At 37.0% G+C, this 12,760-nt stretch overlaps 1 protein-coding gene across 1 annotated transcript in view; it reads right to left on the bottom strand.

The window, feature by feature from the left end:
• GASK1B (golgi associated kinase 1B) overlaps nt 1–12,760 on the bottom strand; it is a 48,308-nt gene that overhangs the window by 16,132 nt on the left and 19,416 nt on the right. The gene's annotated exons all lie outside the window — the stretch shown is intronic.

The following is a 12,760-nucleotide window of genomic DNA, read 5'->3' as shown; positions in this document are numbered from 1 at the left end:
TCTCACTTAACCCTCTCTGAATCTACTTCATTGGGCAAAATTATTTTTTTTCATGTTTACTTATTTATTTTGAGAGACGAGAGAGAGAGAGAGAGACAGAGAGGGAGAGAGAATCTCAAGCAGGCTCTGCACTGACAGTGCACAGCCCAATGTGGGGCTCAAACTCATGGACCGTGAGATCATGACCTGAGCTGAAATCACTTAACCGACTAAACCACCCAGGCACCCGTGGGCAAAATTGTTTTCAAAATAAATCTTTTAAAAATAATTACATCAAAAAACATTGAGCCAGGGGTGCCTGGGTGGCTCAGTTGGTTGAGCGTCCGACTTCGGCCCGGGTCATGATCTCGCGATCCGTGGGTTCAAACCCCGCATCGGGCTCTGTGCTGACAGCTCGGAGTCCAGAGCCTGTTTCAGATTCTGTGTCTCCCTCTCTCTCAGACCTTCCCCTGTTCATGCTCTGTCTCTCTCTGTCTCAAAAATAAATGAACATTAAAATCAGCTGAAGAGCTTTTAATATTAAAAAAAAAAAAAACATTGAGCCAGATGAACATCTGCCTGACCTCTCAAGTGTTCCTATGAAAATACAATTTACATTGAGTTTTCCATGCTTTTCTTATTTGCTTCCTGGTGGCTTTATGCAGGTCCGATGCTTAGACCTCCTATTTTCCTGGAACACAGCAGTTAAGGTTGGTTTCAAATTGTCTGCGGTTCAATGGCATAGGATTAGTGGGGAAGCCAATCCCAAAGCTAGCTCAAATGATACATTAAACAATCTTTGAATATTGAAAGGTTGTTATGGAATCACACAGGCTGCCTCAAATCATTGATCTCTCCAGCCCAGCTATGTATACAAGATTTAGGATTGAGACATAGTAATTATGCACTAATCAATTTCAGCCCAGTCTATAAATTCCATGGCAAGGGTTGAAATAAGTAAAAATGGCATATCATTAAATAACATATACTGTGCTTTTGATTAATAATTAAATTAGAATTGACCCCGGAATGCTCAGTTGGTTGTCACTTAGCAATATGAAGCTTATGAATATAACTTACCTGACCAGACATTTTCCCCTTTGATTCAGACTGATAAAAGAGCAGACTCTGTGAGCCAATTTCCTAGTCCACATTTTATGCAAATTAGGCTTTAAGTATAATCAATGCCAGAAATCTCTGAGAATAAATGCTAGACAGTAGGCGGAAAGAATATATAAAATTCTAAAAGCTTTTAAGTTGGAAGCAGACATCTGAGGAACCCGTATGATCCTTAACAGGAGGGATATGCTTTGAAACACAGAGCAGTCTTAACACAGGAAGTGGACCAGGATCCAGAGAAATGCATTCTTGTTGTAAAGGCCAGGTAGCTAATAAGCCATGCTTCTGTGATAAACCAGGGTCAGTATGGCTAGACAACTGTTTCTCTTCAAAGTTGTCTCCATGAAGAATCAAAAAAATAGCTTAAATGCTGTGAAGTAAGAGAACGCAGTTTCTAAAAGTCAGGCCTTCACTAGAACAATGATGTCAAAGCCCAAAACAGAGATTCACAGGCCAGTGCCTTTGTGTTTACTTTCTCAATCCTGTCATATTGCTGTAGAAAGTTTTTAGCAGCAGACGTACATTCCACTTGAAGGTCAGAAAAAGTGAAGCTATTTGCCTTTTGAAGTACAGGCCAATACAATTCTACTTTTGGTTTCATAATCTCTCCAAGGTTTTGAGGTCTAACTGCTAAGGGGACAGGTACAAGCTAGCAGGTCAGTTTCTTCAGTAAGGGGGACAGATTTCACAGACTTCCAAAGACTTTTATCAGACTGTCTTTGGAAGACAGGATTCTGAAGGAGCGAGCATGTGTAAATGGGATGTACTCCATGAATAGTCAAAGGGGAATTGACTGTGTGGATTAACCAAGAGGACATCTGGAGAGGAATTACACTGAGAAACAAGAGTACAATAGTTCCCAGGCATAGAAATGACATTGTGTCAGATTCAAAGCCAAGTCTCAAAATCTCAAATGATGACTGAGCCTCACAGATTGATTAGGAATTGTCTAGACAGAACACAGAAATTCCTCAATTCAAGTTTGTTGAATTGAATTGAACCTCAAAAGCAGTACCCTGTATGCTTATAATTCCTGGGTTTTGTTTATAAAGTAAAATAAAAAGTACTATGCTATGCAAACAGGAAACAGAACAAATGGTTATAAAGCAAACTATTTAAATAAAACACCTCCGAAGCCAAGAAAGCCTTTCACATGATGTTGAAGTGGCCAAAAGCAACAAATAAATGCCTTAAGGTATTTGTTACATTAAGAGGCTGTTTCAACCTAGGGAATATTTCTTGGCTTCTGACCTTTAGATCGATGTTCTCAGGAATAGAATCTTTCTAATATCCACCTCCCACACCACCCCTTTTATTGGCATCATAAAACCACAGAGAACCCTGCTTCTCTCGAATTTTTAAAAGCATAGGAGTAATATGTGGTCAACTGCATTTAAAGTATCTAAGTTTTTAAAAACACACAAATATCCACTTACTGTGCATATAAAATTATTTTTCAATTGGCTGAAAACATGCACACTCATCTCATGACTGTGATCATCTGTTTGGAGAGAGTGTAGGAAGGGGACTTGAAGACATGGCCAAAGGGGACTTGAAGTATTTTTAATGTGTTTATATTTTTAAAGTAAATTATAAAAACAAATATGCAAAAAAAAAAGTTGACAGGATAATCCTAAAAGGTGGAAACATTGTGTTTGTTACGTTAGTCTTTGTTCTTTGAGGTGTTTTTGTTTTGTTTTGTTTTGTTTTGTTTTGTTTTCATTGTCTCAACAAAGGGAATGGAGACATTGAGGAACAGAATCTCAAAATATAATCCCAACTAGTTTCCCAGGTTCTGTAGCCTGAGAACCTTTCAGTTAACAGACATGTAAGGAGGTTTTCCTGAAGTTCCCCCATCTGTGCAAAAGATGACAAGCCTTTTACCCCAACTTGACCTGAGCAGCAGGTCCATGGAAACAACCTCATAGGATCACATGGTTTCCTACAGCATCACATGCTATGTAGTGAGCAGCTCTTTATTGCAGAAAATTCACAGAAAAACCTACATGAGCCCTACTACTAAAGACTTGCAGTATTTGGAGATTCAAGAAATCATAGCTATGTGTACATATATACATTCAAATTCTTATGAACAGGGTGATTCTAGATGATATCTGAGCTGATCTATTGAGTACTTGCTATCTGCCAGTGCCTTAGTCCATGTACACTGCCTTAACAAAATACCACAGTCTGGGTAGTTCATAAACATTCATTTCTCACAGTTCTGGAGGCTGGAAGTGTGACAACAGGGTGCCAACATCATCTCTTTTGGGTAAAGGTCCTCTTCCCAATTGCAAACTGCTAACATCTCACCCTGTATTCACCTGGTAGAAGAGACTTGGGAGTTCTGTCAGGCCTCTTTTACAACAGTACTAACCACTCATAGGGCTCTGCCCTCATGACCTCGTCACCTCCCGAAGGCCCTACCTCCTAATATCATCACCATGGGGGCTGAGATTCAACATATGAATTTTGGTGAGACACAAACATTCAGACCATAGGGAGGCAGGTACCATGATAAGCATTTCATGTGATAAGCATTTCATTTCACATCAGTCTCCAACTAAAGTCGTCTTTCTCCATTTAAGTAATAAAGAAAGCAAAGCTCAGAAATTATGAACTTGCCCAAGATTACAGAGCTAACTATTGAAGAAGCTGGGATTTGAAGCCAACATTATATCAGTACTATTGTTTTACATCATTACTATTCTATGTTGCTGCCCTGTGGATTTAATGTACTCAAAACTTGTGGAAATTTTTTAGAATGATATTGGACATTCAGAGGAAAGAGGAAGCTTAATACGACTGAATTAGTTCCAGAAGACTTTGCAAAGAAGGGATTTGATTGGAGTGTGACGAACAGGCTGCATATTAGCTGAGAGAGCAGAAGCAGTGGCACAGTGGTGAGTAAAGCATGGTGGAGGGTTGGGGAGGGGTCCAATAGACAGTAAATTAATCAAACTATAACACAGACACACGCACACATAACCCTGCAGTTAACCCTTCAGCCTACAGTGCAGAAGTACATATAAGAGATGGAAGATAAGAATGGAAAGGAAGTTAGGAGGTCAAAGCATGGTGCTTCTTTTTTTATTATTATTATTCTTTTTTAAGTTTATTTATCGATTTTGAGAGAGAAAGAGAAAGAGAGAGGCAGAAAGAGAGAGAGGGAGAGAGAATCTCAATCAAGCTCTGCACTGTCAGCACAGACCACAATGTGAGGCTCGAAACCGCAAATCATGAATCATGACCTGAGCCGAAACTAAGAGTCGGACACTCAACCAAGAGAGACACCCAGGTGCCCCAGGTCATAGTGTTTCTTAAAAGCGGTGTTAATATTTTTCTAGATAAATGGTACCACTAGACAACCAGGTATTATGTCAGCCATACCAACTATAACTAGATAAGAGATGAAGGGAAATTACTCCTTAGAGAAGTACTCCAACTAATAAAGGAAGAAGAGATGAGGAATTAAAATATCTCTGTCTCTCAATGCCTACTGAATTGATGGATCAACATTGAGCATCAGTAGCTGCTACCATTGCAAAAAAGAAAGACCAAAAGACATTATCTCTCCCAGCAGAAGAATACATCACTATCTATGAAGAAGTCTTGAGAAAATAAGTGAAATCTAAATGTGATCAAGTCTATAAACTCCATACTAGTGTATATGGGATACACGTGACAGGAGGACAAATAAGGACACCAGAGAAGTGTAATTAGCAAACTCCAGAATCTAGAACTTGTAGAAAACAAGACATATGCTTTCTTCAATAAGTAGGCTAATAGGGGGGAAAAAATAAGAGGTGGGGGGTGGAATCCATAGATTAAAAGACATATCAACTGATCACAAAGTCTAGGCTTTCTTTGAATCCTGATTCAAAGAAACAACCTGAAATAATAAATACATAAGCAAGCAAGCAAACAAATAAATAAATTAATTAATAAATAAATAAATAAATAATTTATAAGACAAAAACTTGAACATTGACTGGATATGTGACTGGCATTATTGTTAATTTTTCTTTTGGGTGTGTTTTATTTTCTAGTGATACAGACTGAAATATTTACAGATGAAAGAATATGATGTCTGGGATTTGCTCCAAATTAATGTGGGCTTGGGAAGTAGCATGGGATACAGCTAAAACAAGCCTGGTTATGAGTTCATTAATTGTTGAATTTGGATGACAGGTACCTGAGGGTTCATTTATTTTTGTATATGTTTAAATTTCTCCAGTAAGGCACGAAGGCATTTAAAATTTATTTTCCAATCCAATGGAAGTCTTCTGAGTTTTATTTATTTATTTATTCATTCATTCATTCATTCTTGTGAGAAGCAATTAGTACAATTAAAAGGAAAGTAGGAAAAAATAAACTCAGCAATAATTTGCACAGCAAATCGCAGTTGGGGAAGATAGAGACAAGGAGATCAGCTAGAAGTCCCTTACAACATCTGGACCTATACTGATAAGAATCTGATTAGAAAGTATTAATAGAGATAAAAAGAAAACCATAATTGGAGTGATTTTGAGGAACGGACACTTGAATTTCATTTTAATAGGCATACTTAGCTTTATACAATTAAAATTCTCTAGAAACCATAATGTTTCAGTTCTTAGCACGCCTACACCTTCAAAGTTTAGAGTTGGTCATTTTTAATGCCTAGAACAAGACACTCCCATGTCTTTTACCTTAGCAAGATATTCTCTGTAATCAAGTGAACAACTGTGATTCTCATCATAAAAAGAAATTGTGAAGATTTTTCAACAAAGAATAAAAAGCAGTAACCTATATTTTCCAAACCTTTGGGCCTTGGCCATCTTTGCTCCTTAGGTCCCTGCCAACTCAGCATGTCAACCAGTATTGCCAAAGCTAATCCCAGACTTTCTTCACTACTTGAAGACAAGACAGTATCTGACTTACATCATCTCTTTGTTTGCTAGCAAATGAACAAAAAACTATATTAATTGCTTGCTTGGACTTACCAATAAATACAAGGCTACCAGTCACCAATGTCCTAGTTCATCAGGAAACATGATCACCAATGTCACTGATCAATGTTTTTCTAATAGTTGATAGATCTGAGCACTCCCATGTGTCTCCAATATCACCGATCACACTATTTTCATCACCAGTGTCTCCTTAACAATGACTTTGGTCACTTGTCTCCAGTCACCAACATCTCTAACCAATAATGTGCCTGATAACCAATGTCACTGATCATGGGATCCTCTTCTACCAAATTTTCTTGACTGTCCGTGTCATTGGCAGTATGCTACTTCTGCAAAACAATAGAACTGATCCAAACTCTTAGAAATCCCAGTGTCCAAGACCCTGGATTGGTATGTCTCTTGTTGTCAGAGCACCTATCTATGAGTGATCTCTGAAAGTCAGAGGTGAGATCTTTGATCACTGAGTAGTAGGGATAAAAGGTGGGGGATGCTTGGAAGACCCTCATAATCTATCATGGAGGCTACAGTGGGACTCTTTCTTTGCCTAGCATTTGGATACTCCTACAGAACAAAATATTCTTTTAGTGAGAACTTATATTTCTCTTGTTTAGGTGATAGTTGGTTGGAAGTTTTACTTTTACTATTATCACATCATTAAGTGAAAAAAAAGTGATGCATAGAAAAAAGAGTGGAAGGCAACATGTCAGAGATTAACACCTATTAATCTAATGTGTTATATTCAGGAACTAAATCATTAGAAGCCAGGTAAAAGGTAGGAGAGTTGACTAACAAAAGACACCTCTAGGGGGAAAAGACCTACCAGGTCATATTGTTGTTGTTTGCTGAATTTGTGAACATAAGTTTACTACTCACAGCCACCTGGGAGAAACTTACCTACTGGCACAGGAGGTTTCCATAAGCATACTTTTTCCCACTCAACTTTTTCATACTTTTAGCCCTTTGTTAGAATCCCTCTCTCTGAAACTCTCTTCCTATCTCCTATACTCACCTGATACTGCAAGATTTTGTTTCTAGATTAAATGTCACGTTTTTCATCCACATTCGCTACCAATCTATAAGAACCAATAGCATCTTACTTATTTCTAAAGAATTTAACATTCAATTATGATGTCTGATACATTTTATTATGGTTTTCTATTAATGCTATTAGACTGTATAACTCTTCAGGTCGGGGACACTGTCTCACCCATCTTATCACCAGCACTAAACCTGCCAAGTGTCTAGAACAGAATAGGGACCAAAAAAAGTCTGCAAGTGCAAGTGCAAAGAAATGTGTATAACTTATTTGGTTGAAGGTAGAAGCAAACATCTCCCCAAACACATCTCTGCTAGTCCTCCTCTGTCTAAACACTCCTTAATTTCTCATCAAATAAATAGCTATTCTTAGAAAATACAAGTACAGAAAGAACTTCATTAAATAGTAAAAATACTTAATATTTTCTATTCATTTGATTTTTTATTTTCTAAACTTCTAATTCTCTTCACAAACCTTATTTCTCTATTGCAATTACACTTTTATTTCTTTCACTTCTGACATCTTTAATTTGACACTTTTGATTTAATATTTTAATATAACTAGGTAGTTTTCTTTGACCAAAAATATAACGCCCTGAGTGTGACATTTTCAGATACTCTGCTATTAACTGGAAGGTTACAGAGTTGGATAAGACAGGGACTTGCCCTTGAGAAATTCACAGCTTATTAAAAAAGACAGACTAGTCAAAAATAATTAAAACTTAATAGGATAAGATCTATAAGTATGGAAGTCCATAAGAGTAGAAAAAATTAATGATTTGGGAATTACTTAAAATTTAATGAACAAAAATAATGATAAAATATTTTAATTCTTATATTGGTATCGACCTCTACTATTATTTCTGGATGATCACTTTCTTAATATGTAATACTCACTGAACCTATCATGTATAGGCATTGTTCTAAATCCTTCATGTGTGTAAAAGTATTGAATTCTCTCAATGGCCCTCTATATAAACAATATAATTATTCCTGAGGAAACTGAGGCAGAGAGAGATTAAGTAACTTTTCAATGTTAAAAAATTAGTATTGGTAATCAGGATGGAAATATAGAAGGCTGGCTCCAGAATCTCAGTTCCTAACCATTATACAGACTATCTCTGAGCTCAAAAAGCAAGTTTTCTATCTCCTAAATCTTTTCCTGTTATTTTATACGAACTTTTGATAGAAATTTCCCAATCTTAGAAATTCAAATGCTCTTTAGAATACTGCCCTTTTTCATCCTCACAGAGGTAAATTTTTGTCTATGTAGTTCATACCCCCACGGCTTCAAGAATAAAAGGTTACTTGTGCCTCCGTCACATTTTACAGGCCCAGTAAAATGGCATGGCCTTTATGAATGTAGATTTGTTAATTGGGTAAAACAATAAGAATGTTGTGTACAGAAAATTAACAACTGGGTTCTGTACTCTCTCGCCTTGCTGTAGCATCCTAGAACAAGTGATTTTCATTTGCTTCAGGCAGAACTTTCCTAAGATTGTTAACAAAATCCATCCAATGCACTCCCAACACATTCCCAGCCACCATTTAAATGAGGCATATATTTGACTTTAAGGTAAACACTGCAGTGTAATTGATGAGAAGGATTGTTGTAGTAAAGATAATTATTATAGTACTCATGAAAAATGGCCTATGTATGTCCACTTATTCATTTATTTGTTCAGCAAACATTTTCCTTTTTTTATTTTTAGCAAATATTTTCAACAAACAACTCTCTGTAAACACCGTATAATGCTAAATACAGGAAGTAAAAAGATAAATTAAGATATAATATTATCAGGAGTACCTAGGTGGCTCAGTCGGTTAAGTGTTGGACTTTGGCTTAGGTCATGATCTCGCAGTTCATGGATTCAAGCCCTGTGTTTGGCTCTATGCTGACAGCTCAGAGTTCAGAGCCTGGAGCCTGCTTCGGATTCTGTGTCTTCCTCCCTATCTACCCTTCCCCTGCTGACACTCTGTCTCTCTCTTTCTCTCTCTCTCAAAAATAAACATAAAAAGATATTTTTAAAGATATAATATTATATAAAAATGTAAAATTTCTCTGGAGTAATATCTACTATGAGCAAAGTCAAATGAAAAACAACAAAGTAAAAAAATTATCTGAGACATACAAGCTTGATAAAGGTTAATTTTCGTGATATAAAAACGTCTTTACAAATCAATAAGGAAAAGCTATGGAATGCAATGAAAAGGGCAATGATTTAAACAACTCACAAAAAAATGAACTGTAAATAATTAATATTTAAAAATATGATAATCTCACTTGCAATGAAAGAAATAAAAATGTAAACAAGATCTCGTTACCCTCCATTAAATCACTAAAAATATTAATCAGTTTTCCACTTCCCAAGGTTGGCAACACAGAGAGAAATAGACACTCTCACACCTTATTGGTAAAATAATAAAATGCTACAGCACCTATAGGAAATTAGCCTTTTGTCTGTTGCACTGTGGGAAGTAACTAAATGTTGGATGAATAAAAAAAAAAAAAAAAACGTAAGTCTATTCTCACAGATGACATCCTCATATGCATAATTTGATATACTCTTTTAGATACTAACCAAATTAACTCTGAACAATTGAATTACCTTCTGACTTTCAGATTCAGTACTTTAGCCGAGCCAAAATTGGAAAGTCCAATCTTGTGTCATGACTTGAACAGGTTCCAGTAAAGTTTTGCAGAGATCACAGCCTCATGGATTATCAAGAATGTGAAAGACACCCTTACCACCTCCCCCAGGCAGAAGGAAAAAGAAGATATACTACAAATAGAACTGACCTGCCAATAGAATCAGTTTCTGCAGAGGTAGCAGCAGCCTGATGCCCAATATCTCAAGCCAAATGTGATCTTGCCTCATGCAGTTTGAGTGTACTGGAGGGAATCATCCAGGTAATAACTGGCAAAGCCTGAACTAAGATAGGAGCACAAGCCATACCTAAAAGAAGATGGATTGGGTAGATACCAAGGATTTGGTCACTGTATGCACGTGAGGATAAGTATCACAAGGCATATAAATGACTCCCAAATTCTTGGCTTGGGAAATTGGAAGATGATGGTGCCATTATCCTATAAAATGAATGGAAGAAAGCATTGCTTAGAAGTTCGTCTCTTAAGCCAGAACTCATGAGTTCGACTCCAAATTCTATTGGATACCAGAGATGTGACTCTAGCCAAATTACTTACTTTCTCTTTGTCTTAATTTTCTCAATTCTAAAATATGAATAATAATAATAATAATAATAATAATAATATCTACTTCATAGAATTGTTATGAGGATTAAATAAGTTAATATCTCAGTGCTTAGTATAGAATGCTTAGAACAGTACCAAGCACATAGAAAGTGTTATATAATAGTTAGATTATTAATAGTTTAAGAACTTAAATACTTATCTTTGTTGAAAACTTATACTAGTGAGGTGCCTAGATTCATCCTAAAGACCACAGACAACGGACATGATGATAGAAGCTGCTGACACACTCAGGAGACCATGGCTCAGTTGGAATTTATTCTCACTCAGTCAAGGTAATGAAGAGAGTGTGACAATGTGAACACACCTTTTGTGAAAAAAAAGCTCTCTTCCTCCGTGATCTATGATATCTCTTATAGGCGGGGAGTATCACTACTTCCCTAAATGACTCTGTTTCAGACAAATGGTACATTTAGAATGCCCTAAACATCCTATGAACACTACCAACCCCATATTCTTCCTCACATTTGTGTCTATCCTCTTTATCATTTACAGCCTGCAATCTTAGTCAGACTCTTCCCTCTTTACTATTTTATGGCAAAATGCTCTCCCTTGCTAACCTTATACCAGTAAGAAATTTTATATTATTTCATCCAGCCATTCTTATAGGTATCTATCTTTATTTCATACACTATTCTTTCCTAAGTGATTTAAAAAAAAAAAAAAAACAGGGATAGGGATGGAGGAATAAACCATCTTTACTAGTTTGCTACCCTGTGTCAATTTCTACAGTATAATGCACGGTAGGAATTGCATAAATACATTATTATTGGTTGAACCCTAGTTGTTGTTTCCCTCAGTAGAAAGGAGAATGACAAAAACAGAAGGTAGGTTGAGATTTAGTTGAAGATTCCAGAATTAAAACAAATGTCACTAGAGACAACTTCTAAAGGGTTTGCCCTTTATTCGGTGTAAGATAGCTCTTAATGTGACTCAGTTACAAACCTCAAAGTCATTTCTTTCTCATAGACTTTACTTCCAAGCTCATGAATTTCCTCTCCATCCTGCCCCTAGTCATCACCCTCAGGAACTTCAACATCTATATTGACCACTCCCCAAACACCTGGCCTCATGGTAAATATCTTTACCTACTTAGCCCTAGAAATCTTCACTCCTTCTTCATTTTATTGCTAATACATTTCATCACATCACCTCCCTTCATTAACCTAAGGATAACCTGGTAGTTGTCACACAGTAATGGTTAAAAAATATGGAATGTAGCCAAACCTGCTGACCCCTCTCTTTGAGAACTTACTAGCTATGTAATACCAAACAAGTTTTAGGTAACTGTTGAGAAACAATTCTCCATTGCAATCTTATGCAATCTGACATCAGATTTTGCTCTGCACTGTCTCTTCAAAGATGTTAGTATAGCAGATAGCCTTGGAAGATATAAAGAGTATCTCCCTCTGATGTGGAAAGCAGATTTGATTTGTCTGCTGACCAAGATAGTGTCTCCTTCCAGGGAAAGGTTGGACAGGTTTGCTAGCAGCCTCTATAAGATTGGGGTTTCCTAAGCTTAGGGTTTCTCTGTAGTGACCCAAATCCACTCTATGCAGCATTCACCAGGGCCACCCTGTATCAACCCAATGGGACTTGAGGGACAAAGGAACATGAAGCTCATGCCACTTTCTCTACCATGAGTAATGAAGTCATTTGTCTGTCTCTGACCCAGGAATCTTTTGTCACCTGCTAGCATCTATGAACAGGTGGCTGGCTAATTTGTTAGCTTTCAAGAAAGGTAAGATCTCAGATTTTCCACAGTTCTTGATAATAACCTCTTTATGCTTCAGTTTCCTTTTACTCAGCTATAAAATGGAGAAAAGATGCCTATCTCACAGAGTCAGTATGTTAATTAAATGGAATAACGATATATATACAATGCTTAAAACCAGTCTGAGCCTCATAGCTGGACTCAATAACAGTTTTTGGTGACTCTTGACTGCCTCCTTGCCAAATGGCCTGCTCTCTAGGTCAGTTCTCAACTGATGGCTTTGCAGAACTGACAACATATATCATCCTCCTCTTGAAAGTTCCTATGCCTTAGACTGTGACTCTGCACTAAACTGGTTTCCTTCTTACAATTTTAACCCATTCTAGTTCCTTCACACACACACACACACACACACACACACACACACACACACACAGAATTAACAACAGGAGAGGGGCACCTGCTTTGCTTAGTCCGTTAAGCATCTGACTTTGACTCAGGTCACGATCTCATGGTTCATAGGTTCGAGCCCTACAGTGGGCTCTGTGCTGACAGCTTGGAGCCCAGCACCTGCTTTGGATTCTATGTCTCCCTCTCTCTCTGGCCCTCCCCCACTTGCATTCTGTCTGTCTCTCAAAAATAAAGAAAAATTTAAAAAAAATTTAAGTATAAAAAATTAAAAACAAAAGG

Source organism: Neofelis nebulosa, chromosome 3, assembly GCF_028018385.1.
Source record: "Neofelis nebulosa isolate mNeoNeb1 chromosome 3, mNeoNeb1.pri, whole genome shotgun sequence".
Classification (NCBI taxonomy): domain Eukaryota; kingdom Metazoa; phylum Chordata; class Mammalia; order Carnivora; family Felidae; genus Neofelis; species Neofelis nebulosa.
The sequence above is the reverse complement of the archived record's forward strand: the minus strand, read 5'-3'. Positions and strand labels throughout refer to the sequence as shown.